The sequence below is a fragment of the Balaenoptera borealis genome (genome assembly GCF_965194805.1).
Source record: "Balaenoptera borealis genome assembly, chromosome: 17".
In the NCBI taxonomy this organism is placed as follows: domain Eukaryota; kingdom Metazoa; phylum Chordata; class Mammalia; order Artiodactyla; family Balaenopteridae; genus Balaenoptera; species Balaenoptera borealis.
The window spans coordinates 66,570,260-66,582,891 of NC_138876.1; the positions used below are offsets into that span (position 1 = coordinate 66,570,260).

The 12,632-nt window shown below is 36.8% G+C and overlaps 1 pseudogene across 1 annotated transcript in view; it reads left to right on the forward strand.

The window, feature by feature from the left end:
* Window positions 1–2,311: 2,311 nt before the first annotated feature.
* The window catches only part of LOC309614737 (serine hydroxymethyltransferase, mitochondrial pseudogene), a 241,450-nt pseudogene continuing 231,129 nt past the window's right edge, over window positions 2,312–12,632 (forward strand). The window contains exon 1 of the transcript XR_014249797.1: window positions 2,312–5,243. The product of XR_014249797.1 is annotated as a serine hydroxymethyltransferase, mitochondrial pseudogene (transcript). The remainder of the gene's footprint in view (window positions 5,244–12,632) is intronic.

Below are 12,632 nucleotides of genomic sequence, written 5' to 3' on the forward strand. Positions count from 1 at the left end.
CATCAACACTTTATGGGAAACTTTTTTTTTGGCTGTGCCATGAGGCATGCAGGATCTTAGTTCCCCGACCAGGGATCAAACCCATGCTCCCTGCATTGGGAGCACAGAGTCCTTTTTTTTTTCCACTCACAGAGTCTTAACCACTGGACCACCAGGGAAGTCCTCGAAAAACTTTTTAAAGAGATCATTCATATAGCATATAAAAAAATCTAGGAATAAAGAAAAATATTTTTATTTGTAAGTTTAATATTAATTAAAATGCATGTTATTTGAAGTAGTGTCAATTGATGGTATATTAGAAAATCTGTGCTATATGTGTGCTATATGGTGCATTGTGTCTGCTTATGTCCATTTAATGGGACTTTAATAAGTCATCATAAGGGTGACTTTAATGACTTATTTGAAGAAAAGAAAGAAAATCTGAGGGAAATTTGGGTGATGGGAGTCTAAACCAAACATAAAAGCCAGGATTAGAGGTCTGTTGGAAAGAAAATTTCTATTCCCCGTGAGCTATAGGCACAAACAAAATGGAACAAAAGACCCAAATGAAGTCTTCCGGCTGCTTAAAAAACTGAATCTTTACCTATTTGAAGAAAATTAGAGGAGAAAGTTACTATTCATTCAGCATACATTTTTATCAGATATCATAATGTGTTATTTTACCTAATCCTTATAATACTTGTGAATGAGAAACAGTATTGTCACCCCCTTTCTACAGACAGGAAATTGAGGCATAGAGAGGTCAAGTAACTTTCTCTAGGAAGTATAATTAGGAAAAATACAAGAGCCATTGGATCTCAAAGTTCAAGTTCTCTTGTCATTCCATATTACATAAAAGTCGTAACTCTCAAAGAAAAGTGTTGAAACAAAGACCTTAGTTCTAAGCAGTTAGAGAACGTACAGGACATGTGGTCTAAGGACATTGGTCCAAAGGTCTCATTCTGGGTCTTCAATGGAGGTGTCTGATGGTGCCCAGGAGGCTGCAAAGTCTGCATCTTGAGGGTGAAGCTGTAGCTCCTCTGGAATCCAAAGGCTCAGCCTGGATAACAACCTGCAAGGAAGTAAACAAAAACAAACACAAATGTACAACAACAGCAAAAAAGAACTAGTCAGCAGAGGAAAGAAAACAATGAAAACTAGAGACAGAGTTGTTTAATTTTTTCATCTCAACCTTTCTTGGTAAGCAGAGCAGAAAGTTGTCATAAAACATCAGTTATTGAAAAGGAAATTTCAAAAAATGAGTATTGTTATTTGTGTACAAGGTAATCAAATGGCCTTCTCAGCAAACCCATAAGTTTTCCTTCAGGAATGGCTCAGCAAGCCAGTGTGAATGGTGACTACACTTTGAAACAGACTAAGGCAGACACCTTAATAAATATGTACTGTATCTCTTGGTGTTTTCAAATAAATAAGAGATGATTAGTGTTATGCTGAACGCTTTCATTAAATGCAATTTTAATCTCTGTGTGTGGAATATTTGGATAATAATGAAGGAATATTCTATTTTCTGAAATGGTCTTCCTCTTTCCATCCATATAGATGACAGGCTAGCACGTGGTGCTCAGTACTTCATCCCCATCCTCCACTGTCCTTCAGTGACCTCCATCCTTCACACTCACTCAGCCATCTTAGTTGCATCTTAGCCTTTGCCCTTTGATCCATTTCTTACATATCAGACTCTGAATCATCATTTCTGGTCCATCCTCTCTCCCACGTCTTTGTCCCTATTATATCTACTCAACCTTTCCTAATTATTGCAGACTGTCACTCCATGCTACCTTCACTTGCCTCCCTCCTCAACCAATTTCATGGTTAGATGGAGCTAAACTGCAATCACTACCACCCTAGGTCCTTCAAACTTTAACTTTCCTTCCCTCTTCCTCCAGCCTTTCCTTCTTCCCTCTCTTAGATTCTTGGCCTGCCTGCCCCCACAGCAGCCTGTGTAACTCCCATTGTCTGCTTTCTTTTCTGTTCTTTAGGCTTCTAATTTCTGCAGAACAGAGACCATAAAACCACACTGATTAGGTACCCTGTTTGATGTTACCTAGGCAGCACTGATTTTTATATAATTTTATAGTTATATAAAATTATTACTTAATTAAATGTATAATCTCTCTCCCTGAGATGTTTTCCTAAGGAACCATTCATGTATATCCCCTCCTTGTGCTGACTACTCTCCTGTGCACTCAGGCGGTGAAAACTAGCATTGCAGACCAAACTCTACACCCTCAACCAATGAGTCTCAGTTCTTCACCCTGTAAACTCTCTCAACTGATGTGTGCTGTCTGCACAACCCTCAGCTGAGTGTATTTATATAAAGTGTACTATGTACTCCAGCTTGGCCTCCCTTTCAGCCATTATTTGATGCTTCTTTGAACAATTTCTACATATAATGGCTGACAGAGGGTGTACCATCGATAGTGAAACTCCTACAGATGAGCAAAGAGGAAGGATCATGCTGTTTTTTTAAAGAGAAAGTTTTAGGTTTTTTGAGGTACAAGAAAATTGTATAAGTAGAATGTCTTTGATTTCAAATAACAGAAAATTCTCACTCAAAGTGGCTTAAGTAATAAAGAAAAACATATTACCTCACCTAATTGGAGGATAGTTTTTGGGGTTGATATAGTGGCTCAATATCATAAAGGACCTGCTTTATTCATCTTTTTCTCTGCCTCCTCTGTATGTTAGCTTTGCTCTCAGGCTGTCTTACCTCATGACTATAAGATGGCAGCAGTGGTTGCAGAGATAATCAAGAGACAACAATGCTCAGAGACAGAAAGGGGTCGTCTTTCCCAGGGCCTCCTAGCAGTGAACAAAGCTTTCCCTAGAACCCCCAGTGGAATCACCATCACTTGGCGTGGCTACCATGACTGGCTATCAATTACGATTTACCTTTGGAGTTGGAGATGAGGAAAAGGTTGGACACCTAAGCAACTCCAAGGGTAAATCTTAATTGGCTCTAAGCAATTTGTCCATGAGAGTCATGATCTATTATTTCTGGTTCCAGTGTGTCAGGGTCCTAGTTCTCGTGACTCTTTTTGCTACTTCTGTGCCCTTCATTGGTGCACAGGAATCAGTTTTGCTGCCACAAGACCCATGAAGCCTGAAAATACATTATGTGGCTTTCTGAAATCCTATCTGCCTGCAGCTCTCAGACCCACAGTGCCATCATCCTAGTTTTGCTCTATTCTCGGTGGCCCTGTCTGCTGAGATACACCATATAGCCATTTCTCTCCCATTGGTCTACTCCTTTCCCAAGGGAGATGCTCTGATCTTCTCTACTCTCAGATCCTACAAATCTATCTGGACATTGTGTTATCACTTCCCACCCCACACCCTTTCCTCTTCTCTCCCAGAGCCCAGTCCAAATGGCACAGAGGTTAACCAGTAGCTAAACTCCTTTTCCTCTGATTTCCTTCCTGCTCCCACCCCTCCTACGTTGGGAATCTGTACAGTCTTATTGGTGAGAAAGCATGCTCTGATTTATCATGATTTTATTTACATCAAATTCTTTCTGCACCTAGTCTTATGAAACTCAAAGAGCACATGCGTGTATAGGAGAGGAAGCACTTAAGACTGACTGGCAGGATCTTAGAAAGCTTTATGGAGAAAGTTTTTGAAAGGAGAGTTAAGGATGAGTAGGAATTTTCAGGGATATTGAGGTAAGAAGTCAGGGTATGGAGATAGTATGTCCAGGGAGAGGGTCCTTCATGGGTGGGCATAGAGCTGCATGAGAACATGAGGTGTTCTGCAACTAGCACCGGTGGGAGATGATACCAAGCAGATAGGCAGAGGATTTGGCAACGAGACATCGGTAAGGCATTTTCATCTTATCTTTTGGTGTGATAAGGAGCCACTGAAACACTTAGAACTAGGGCCATGACATGGTCCAAACTGTATACTATAAAAAGTTCTCTGGCAGCAAATTGAAGGGATGACTAGGGGTGGGTAAAATTTGAAGCAGAAAGACCATAGGGCAGTTCTTGTTGTTCTCCTATAAGGGAAAACTGACAAGGGCCCACAGTATGTTAGTAGTAGGAAAATGGTGGTAGTGAGGTTGATATAAAAGGAAGAACTGATAGAAATTGATGATTCATTCAATAGTTAAGGGAAAGGACAAATTTAGGGTAACTCCCAAGTCTCTGGCTTCAGTAAATGGATGACGGTGGTGCCATTATATGAGATTATGAATGTAAGTCATAGGTATGCTTCTGGGGAAGATAAATCCCTTATTGTACATGTTGAGTTGGAGAGCATTCCAAGTGGAGAAAACATTGACATTGGACATATGGATCTGAGACAGGCAAGTGATTTGAGTCAGCTATTAATTTGGAAGTCATAAACAGCAAGGTTATAATTAAAGTCATGAGCATGCATAAGATTGTCCAGGGAGAACATATAGGGTGAGGAAGAGAGGGGAGAAGTGAGGAAGTAGGAGAAGAGAGGGTGCCTTGAGAATACTTACACGAAGGATGAGAAGCTTACAGATGGAGGATACTAGTAGCAACTAAGGAGATGACCCGGAGAGAAAGTCTACATGAAAAGTGAGGGTAGAACCAGATTTGAATGGGTTCAGAAGTGAATTATTGCTATGTGTTCAAGTTCACCAATCTTTCTTTCTGAAATGTCTAATTTTCTTTTTAATCCCATCCAATGTATTTTTTAAAAAATCTCTACATCGTATTGCTTCATCCCTAAGAATCTAATTTGTATGTTTTGTATTAGAAAAAGAAGGTTCACCTTGAGTAAAAGAAGAAAATCTCCAGGGACCCTAAATTTATATGTCTGTATTTGCCATCTCATTTTTTTTTCCTTTCTGATGAGACTAAAATGCTACTTTGGCGGAGAAAATTATTTTCTCAACTTTGTTATCAAACAACTTTGTGAACCTGAATTCTGTAATTTTCAATGTGTTTCAGAAATGGAAAAATCTCTTATGAGTTTTGAAAACTATTTTCAGATGTAGAAGAAAACTTGAAATAACTTTCATTGCTCACTTACATATCAGGTAATCCTTAATGAATCACTTGATTATAATTAGATTTTAGCAATAAAGTAAGTTAAAGTGAGAAATACAGTGTACTTTCACTTTGATTTTACTTTTTAAAAAAATTTAATTTAATTTAATTTAATTTTTTTGGCTGCACCTCGTGGCATGTGGGATCTTAGTTCCCCGACCAGGGATTGAACTCACACCCTCTGCAGTGGAAGCACGGAGTCTTAACTGCTGGACCGCAAGGGAAGTCCCTGATTTCACTTTCTTAAAAATAAAATACTCACAATAACATGCCCTATCTTTCCTGTTTTGCCAGGCAAAACAGAAATAAAATCATGCTGTCTGTGTATAAGGTAAAAAATTAACTGTTGTGACACTTCTGCTTATTTGTATTCCTCTCTTATTTTCTGCATTTTATAAAACTCAAGAATACTAATTGAAGTAACTATACACTTGGGGAACTAAAAAGAGGAAGAGATCCTTCAATATAAATATTTGATCTAAAAGAATGAGAACAAGCTAGGATATAGCACATGACTTAAGTAAGTTTTATAATGAAGAAAAGAAACTGAACTAATGAACCATAGAGTAGTTGTGACATTTAAAAATGTACAAAATATGAATAATAAGCAGAGAGCCATAAAATGTTTGAATGTTTTAAAAATAATTTCTTTAGTGATAGCTATATGATTTGTAGTGTTCTCTATGATGTGGACACAATCACTATTAATGTAGACAACGATGTGTTTTTAAAATCTCAAAGTAATTACCCTCAAAAACATGCATTCTATAAATATTCCTGCCTCATGCATTTTGTCATACTGTGTAGCACTGAAATAATAGAGAGAAGTGACATTTACTATAAAAAAATAAGCATACCTCTATGTGTGTTACAACATATAAGGCTATCATAAAGTTCCAAGCACAGACAGAAACATCTCTGTGACATGTACCTATTTATTTCAGAAAAGGCCATTTGGGAGTTTTTAATTAACCTAAGAACTTACCTAAATGTGTCAAGATTATTACAGGCTGCATGGAAGATGATTATACTGCAGATAATTTGCACTATAAATATTTGCATTCAATCTACTAACAACTTTACCAACCCTTGAAATATTCATAAAAGGACACTAGTCTATAATTGGGCATCATTTTTTATACAGAGAGAATAGAGGTGAAATTAGTGCTTCTCATCACATGTAGTACGTCTTTCAAGTGTTTTTAGAAAATGAGGTTAAAAATTCACTGTGATGGGGTTTCCCTGGTGGCGCAGTGGTTGAGAATCTGCCTGCCAATGCAGGGGACACAGGTTCAAGCCCTGGTCTGGGAAGATCCCACATGCCGCGGAGCAACTAGGCCCGTGAGCCACAACTATTGAGCCTGCGCGTCTGGAGCCTGTGCTCCACAACAAGAGAGGCCGCGATAGTGAGAGGCCTGCACACCGTGATGAAGAGTGGCCCCCGCTTGCCACAACTAGAGAAAGCCCTCGCACAGAAACGAAGACCCAACACAGCCATAAATAAATAAATAATAAATTTATAAAAAAAAAAAAATTCACTGTGATGAGAAACAAAACTAATATCAAAAGAATCAACATAATAAAAAGTTTTTTATTTGAAAATAAAATAGATAAACCTATAGTGATATGGAGAAGGAAGGCAAGTAACATTAGAAATGACAAAGCATACGTAGCTATGGCTCTAGCAGAGTTTTAAAAAACAACTGAACAACATTAAAAACAATGTTATTCCAATAATTTTGAAAAGCTAAATGAAATTTATATATTTCTAGAAAAATGTGACTTACCTAAAGAACTTCAAGAAGAAATAGAATCTGAAAATACACACAACCACTAAAGAAATTGAATTAATAGTTAAAATTCCTCTAACAAAGAAAGCACGAGGTTCAGATGCTTTTATGGATAAGCACCACCATACATTCAAGAAAAAGATCATTTCAATTGTTTATAAGGTTTTCTAAAACACAGGAAAAAGGGAACACGAGTTTCAGATGCTTTTATGGATAAGCACCACCATACATTCAAGAAAAAGATCATTTCAATTGTTTATAAGGTTTTCTAAAACACAGGAAAAAGGGAACACTCCCTGTGGTAGATTGTAATATTGTTCCTCACTTTTTCTTCTCTCCCTAGAATAAGATAATACATCCCCATTCTATTCATGTGGCTTTCCCCTTGACTTTGGGATTGTCTGTGTGAAGATTATTCCCAGGGAGTGCCTGCTCTTTAACCTGGGTCCTGGAATGAGAAAACATGTAGAATCCAGCTGGGCACAGCCTAGCCCAGTATTGCTGAAGCTGATCTGCAGACCAGTGAACAAGAAGTAAAATTTGACATTTAAGCCATTTGAATTTAGGGTTTATTTGTTACCAGAACATAAACTGACTAATATACTTTCCTACTCATTCTATGGGCTAGTGTAACACAAACCTGGGAAGAACAGTAGAATAAAAAAAATATAGTATAATTTCATTCATGAGTATAGATGCAAAAATCCTAACTAAAAAAATAGAAAAACCTAGTGATGTTTAAAAAAGATTGTACAACATAACGAAGTTAGGTTTATTCCAGGAAATCAAGGGTGGCTTAATATTAGACAATCGACAAATATCATTCATTTTATTAACAGATTAAAGGAGAAAGATGATATGAGACCTCAATATATGCAGAACAAACATTTAATAAAATTTTATAACATTATTTAAATGCGTTTTAAAAAAGACTTTAATAAATGGCATGTTAGGTTGTGTTCACGGATATGAAGATTCTAAATCATAAAGGTCCTCCCAAACTGATCTATAGGTCCAACATAATGAAAATCCCAACAGGGATTCTTTGGGGAAATTTTCAAGAAGATTCTAAATTTTATACAGAAGAACAAAGACTCTAAATAGCCAAGACTGCTTAATAAAAAGTATGAGATGGGAGGCCTTGCTTTACCAGTTATCAAGACTTAATATAAAGTTATAGTAATTAAGAAACTGTCTAGTGTGGAGTAGCAAAAGAGTGTTTGATCAATAGAACAAAATAGAGATATATAGGAGCATATATTTAAACTCGGTTTATAAGATAAGAGACATTGTAGACCTGCGGCAAAAGAGTGCGTCATTTGATAAACGATGCTGGGACAATAGAACATAAGTGAATCAAATCTCTACTTCATACCATACAGAAAAATCAATCACTGATGTATTTACAGGTGAAAATGTGAAGCAGAAAGTTTTAAATTTCTAGGAGAAAATGGAGGAAAATATGTTTGATATCAAGTTAGGAAAGGATTTCTTAAGCAAGAGAAATAGGCGTAAATCGTAAAGGAAAAGATAAATCAGTTTCATCAGAATTAATAATTTCTGTTCATCAAAAGATACCATAGAGAACTGGAAAGGTCAAGTCACAAACTTTAAAAAGATATTTGAACCATGTATAATTACCTAAGGAATAATATCCAGTAATTCAATAGGAAAAAGACAACTCAAAAAGAAAATGGGCAAAGACATAGGTAGGTACTTCACAGAAGTGGCCCATAAACATATAAAAAGATGCTTAACTTTGTTGGTAATCAGAAGAACATACATTAAAATTACAAAGACAAACCATTTCCTACCACCAGAGTCACAAAGTTGTCTGGTATGCCAGATATTGATGAAGGTATTAGTCTATTAGGGCTGCCATAACAAGATACCACTGATTGAGTGGCTTAAACAACAGACATTTATTATCCCACAGTTCTGTAGCCTGGAAGGTCCAAGATCAGGCTGCCAACAGGGTTGATTTCTGGTGAGGCCTCTCTTCCTGGCTTTCAGGCTGTCGCCTTCTCACCATGTTCTCGCATGGCCTTTCTTCTGTATGGAGAGAAAAAGGGCTCTGATGTCTCTTCCTCTTCTTTTAAGGACGTCAATCTTATTGGACTAGGGTCCCACCCTTATGACCTCATTTAACCTTAACTACTTTCTTAAAGGAGCTATCTCCAAACACAGTTACGTTGGCTGTTAGGGCTCCAACATATGAATTTTGGGGGACATGGTTCATTCCATAACTGTGAGGATATAAAGCCATGGGAACTCATAATCTCCTGGTGGTGGTGTGTGTGGCCAATTGTTTCAGCTATTTTAGAAAACATTTGACAACACCCCAAAGATTGAAGTTGTGTGTTCCCTGTGGCCTAGCAATTCCACTCCTAAGAATAAGAATTCCATAGGATTGCAAGATTAAGCAAATAAAAGTACAGGACACCTAGTTAAATTTAATTCCAGAGATATGACAAATCTCAGTATTAGTATATCCCAATTTTGCATGGGGCGTGCTTATGTTAAAAAATTATTCATTTTTTCTCTAAAATTCAAATTGAATTGGAAGTCCTGTTTTATATTTGGCAATTCTAGAAACTCATGCATATGTGTACCAGGAAGCATGTACAAGATCTCTCTTAGGACCATTGTTTGTAATAAAAGAACAAACAAGCTGGAAATAACCCATCCATTTATAAATAAATTGTGAGGTATCAAACACTAAATGTGGATGAGCTCCTTTTATATGTATCCTCTTGGGTGAATATCAGAAGCTCAATACTGAGAGGAAAAAAGCAAGTCACAGAAAAAATGTACACAAAGTGATTCCATGGATATAACTTCAAAATGATGCAAAAGGAAACAATATATTTTTAAAGATTCATATAAATGTGGGAAAACAATGCAGCAACGTAAGGGAAAGAAGAACACAAAATTCAGGGCAGTGATTACTTCTGAGGAGAAAGAAAGAAGATGAGATGGCAAGGAGCACACAGGGTGCTTCCGAGGTGTCGCTAATATATCGTTTCTTAAGCTGATTGCTGAGTACATGAGTTTATGATTTGTTAGTGTAATTCTTTAAACATCTGTGCATGTGTGTGCATGTGTGTGCGTGCGTGTGTGTGTGTGTGTATTCTTTTGAATATTTGAAACTATATAATAAAAAGTTCCTGTTTAATAAAGGTTTTAATAAATGATTTACATTATATATATTTTCATTCATTCATTTTTTTAACTACTAGGTTCCAGATTCTATGCTAGGGATCATCACATTTAATCAGGATAGCAATCCTTTAATTTGGTATTACTATTGTATCCTTACCTCGGGTTGTTTTGTTTTGCTTTTTTGGTGTAAATTAGTACGATGCCTGCTATGGAGAAAATGTTAATAAATCATAGCTCGTAGAATTACCATATGTCCTCAAGGAGAAGGTATTGCCTTAGGCAGGATAATTAGTAAGTTGTGAATCCAGCGTTGATTTCAAAGTCCAGAACATTTTCCGGCATATTTTCCTGCGTAAAACCTTGTGTTCAAAGGAAGAAAATGTCCTCAGAGCATTCCTCATTACTTAAGTTAAACTTTTATACTCATGATCATGAAATGTACTATGTTGGGAAGAGATAATAAAAATGGTAGCAGGATTGAAAATATCAGAGTACGGTATATGTAAAGAGGGTGATTGCTGTTTTGTGGATTTTTTTGTTTCCATTTCTCTGTACATGTGCATAACGATGTAAAATATAATTCTTTCTGTGGGTTGTAATAAAAAATTTGAAAGCCTCTGAAATAGAGAAATCATTTTCCCCCAAACTGGACTTTTAACAAGATTAAGAAATGTGAAGCCAACGCAAAAAGGATGGATGTCTCTTTAGTTCTCCTACCGATAATTCAAATTTTTAACATCTCCTGAACCGATTCCATGAACTCTTCCAATGTTTCCAGGCTTGTTGACTGTCACCACCAATCCACACATTCAGCTTGTATTCTATTTCCCTCCAATGTCTTGACCACTATTCAGACCACAACCATCATTGACCCTTTTCAAGGAAAGCCTGTCAAAAGAGGTCCCTCAGCCTCTAGTTTTTGCTTTTGTTTTTTTTTTTGTTTGTTTGTTTTTTTAAATCATTTAAAACCCCTCCACCTTTTTACAGAAAAGTAAACTTTCTAAAGGGCACATTTGATAGTGTTACCCTTCTGCTTACAACCGTTAATGGCTTGTCTTATGTTCAAATAGTGTTCAGACTCCTTTGTACAGTGCACAGAATACTACCTCTCAAGCCTATGCGCCTATGTGCATGGTTACATTTCCTTCACTCCCTCCCCCAGCGACCACCCATCACAGTGAACGGCTTGCAATTTCCCTGTGACACCAGACTCACCATCACCTCAACTACCTGCATCACTAGTCTCCTCTGGCAAACCAAACCTGGGTTAAGGTACTCAGTAAGTACTTCCCTCTTTCATACCATGTGATGGCACTGATTTACATTCTCCTATTTACTCATCCCATCCTCGCCACTGGCCTGCAAGCTCCTTTAGAGGGGGCATAGTCTTGTTCACCATATCATCTCAACACCTAGCCCAGTGCCTGATACATAGTCAACTTTGAGGTCTATTTTAAAAGTTCACAGGGAAATAAATTCAAAATAAATTATAAACAATTAATTCTGAAAGCTTTTGGATTAGGTCATCTGTAACTAGTCCTTCAAAACTAATCTCTAATTAGGCACTTTCTCTTAATATGTACCCTTCAGTGACAACAGCAGTTCTGAAAACGTTCTCAGAGGCGTATAAATAAACACTTAAATTAACCATGGTGGCTTGTTTAATCTTTTCTAGAATCATACCAATCCTATCAGTGGATGGAGGACTTTCTCTGTGGTAACATTTCCTTGAACGCAAAAGCTCTGTGAACTATGAACGCAATCACTCAGGGGTGCTATTCCTGCCAAATCCAAATCTCTCTTTTTTTTTTTAATACTATTTTTTTTAGAATTTTATTTTATTTATTTTTTTTATACAGCAGGTTCTTATTAGTTATCTATTTTATACATATTAGTGTATATATGTCTGGATTTGTTAGAACCTTGAACCAAAAAGAGTGCCCATAGAAATAGGTGATACTTTGTGTTCTGTTTCTTGGAAAGAAGACACAAAATGTGACCTGTGGATCTTTGCATTTTAATTATCGCCATAAAAGGCGCGTACATAATACTACCTTCTCTAAGCAAGGAACCAAATATGACAAATATGTTCTTTATTTTTGTAAAATGGAACAATAGGAGAGCAATTGACTCTGTTGTCCCTTCATCCTGTTCAAGGATGCTATGCCTCCAACTTGCAGAAGAGTTTACAATTTATAAGGGTAAATATTGAGTAAGTCTCTAACACTCTTTGAAACATTTGGAATTAATGAGACATGCAAGCACTGATATGAGTACAGATAAACAAAAAGAGAGGGAGTGCCCATAGTAAGCTATATGCTACAGCTTTAATGCTATAGCATTTAAAAGGTAGAGAACATGGTTTGAGGTACTGCAGAGTTTAACTAGTAATAAAGGTGATTACAAGGCCCAAGACACTGACAGACTTAAATATTTGATTTTAGACATATTCAATTTAGATTCTCTGTTTTGGAGAAATCTGGGTGCAAACCAGGAGCAAAGGTTATTGTGAAACAGTAAGGAGCAGGATTGTTCTGTGCAGAATTTCTCAAATCCATAATCATATTCTGGAAATGGTTGGAAGGATTTGTTGTTTTGAAACCATGAAATGTGTTACTTCTTGAGGAGGAGAGCTGTTTTAAGGTTTAATTTCATTTTTGTC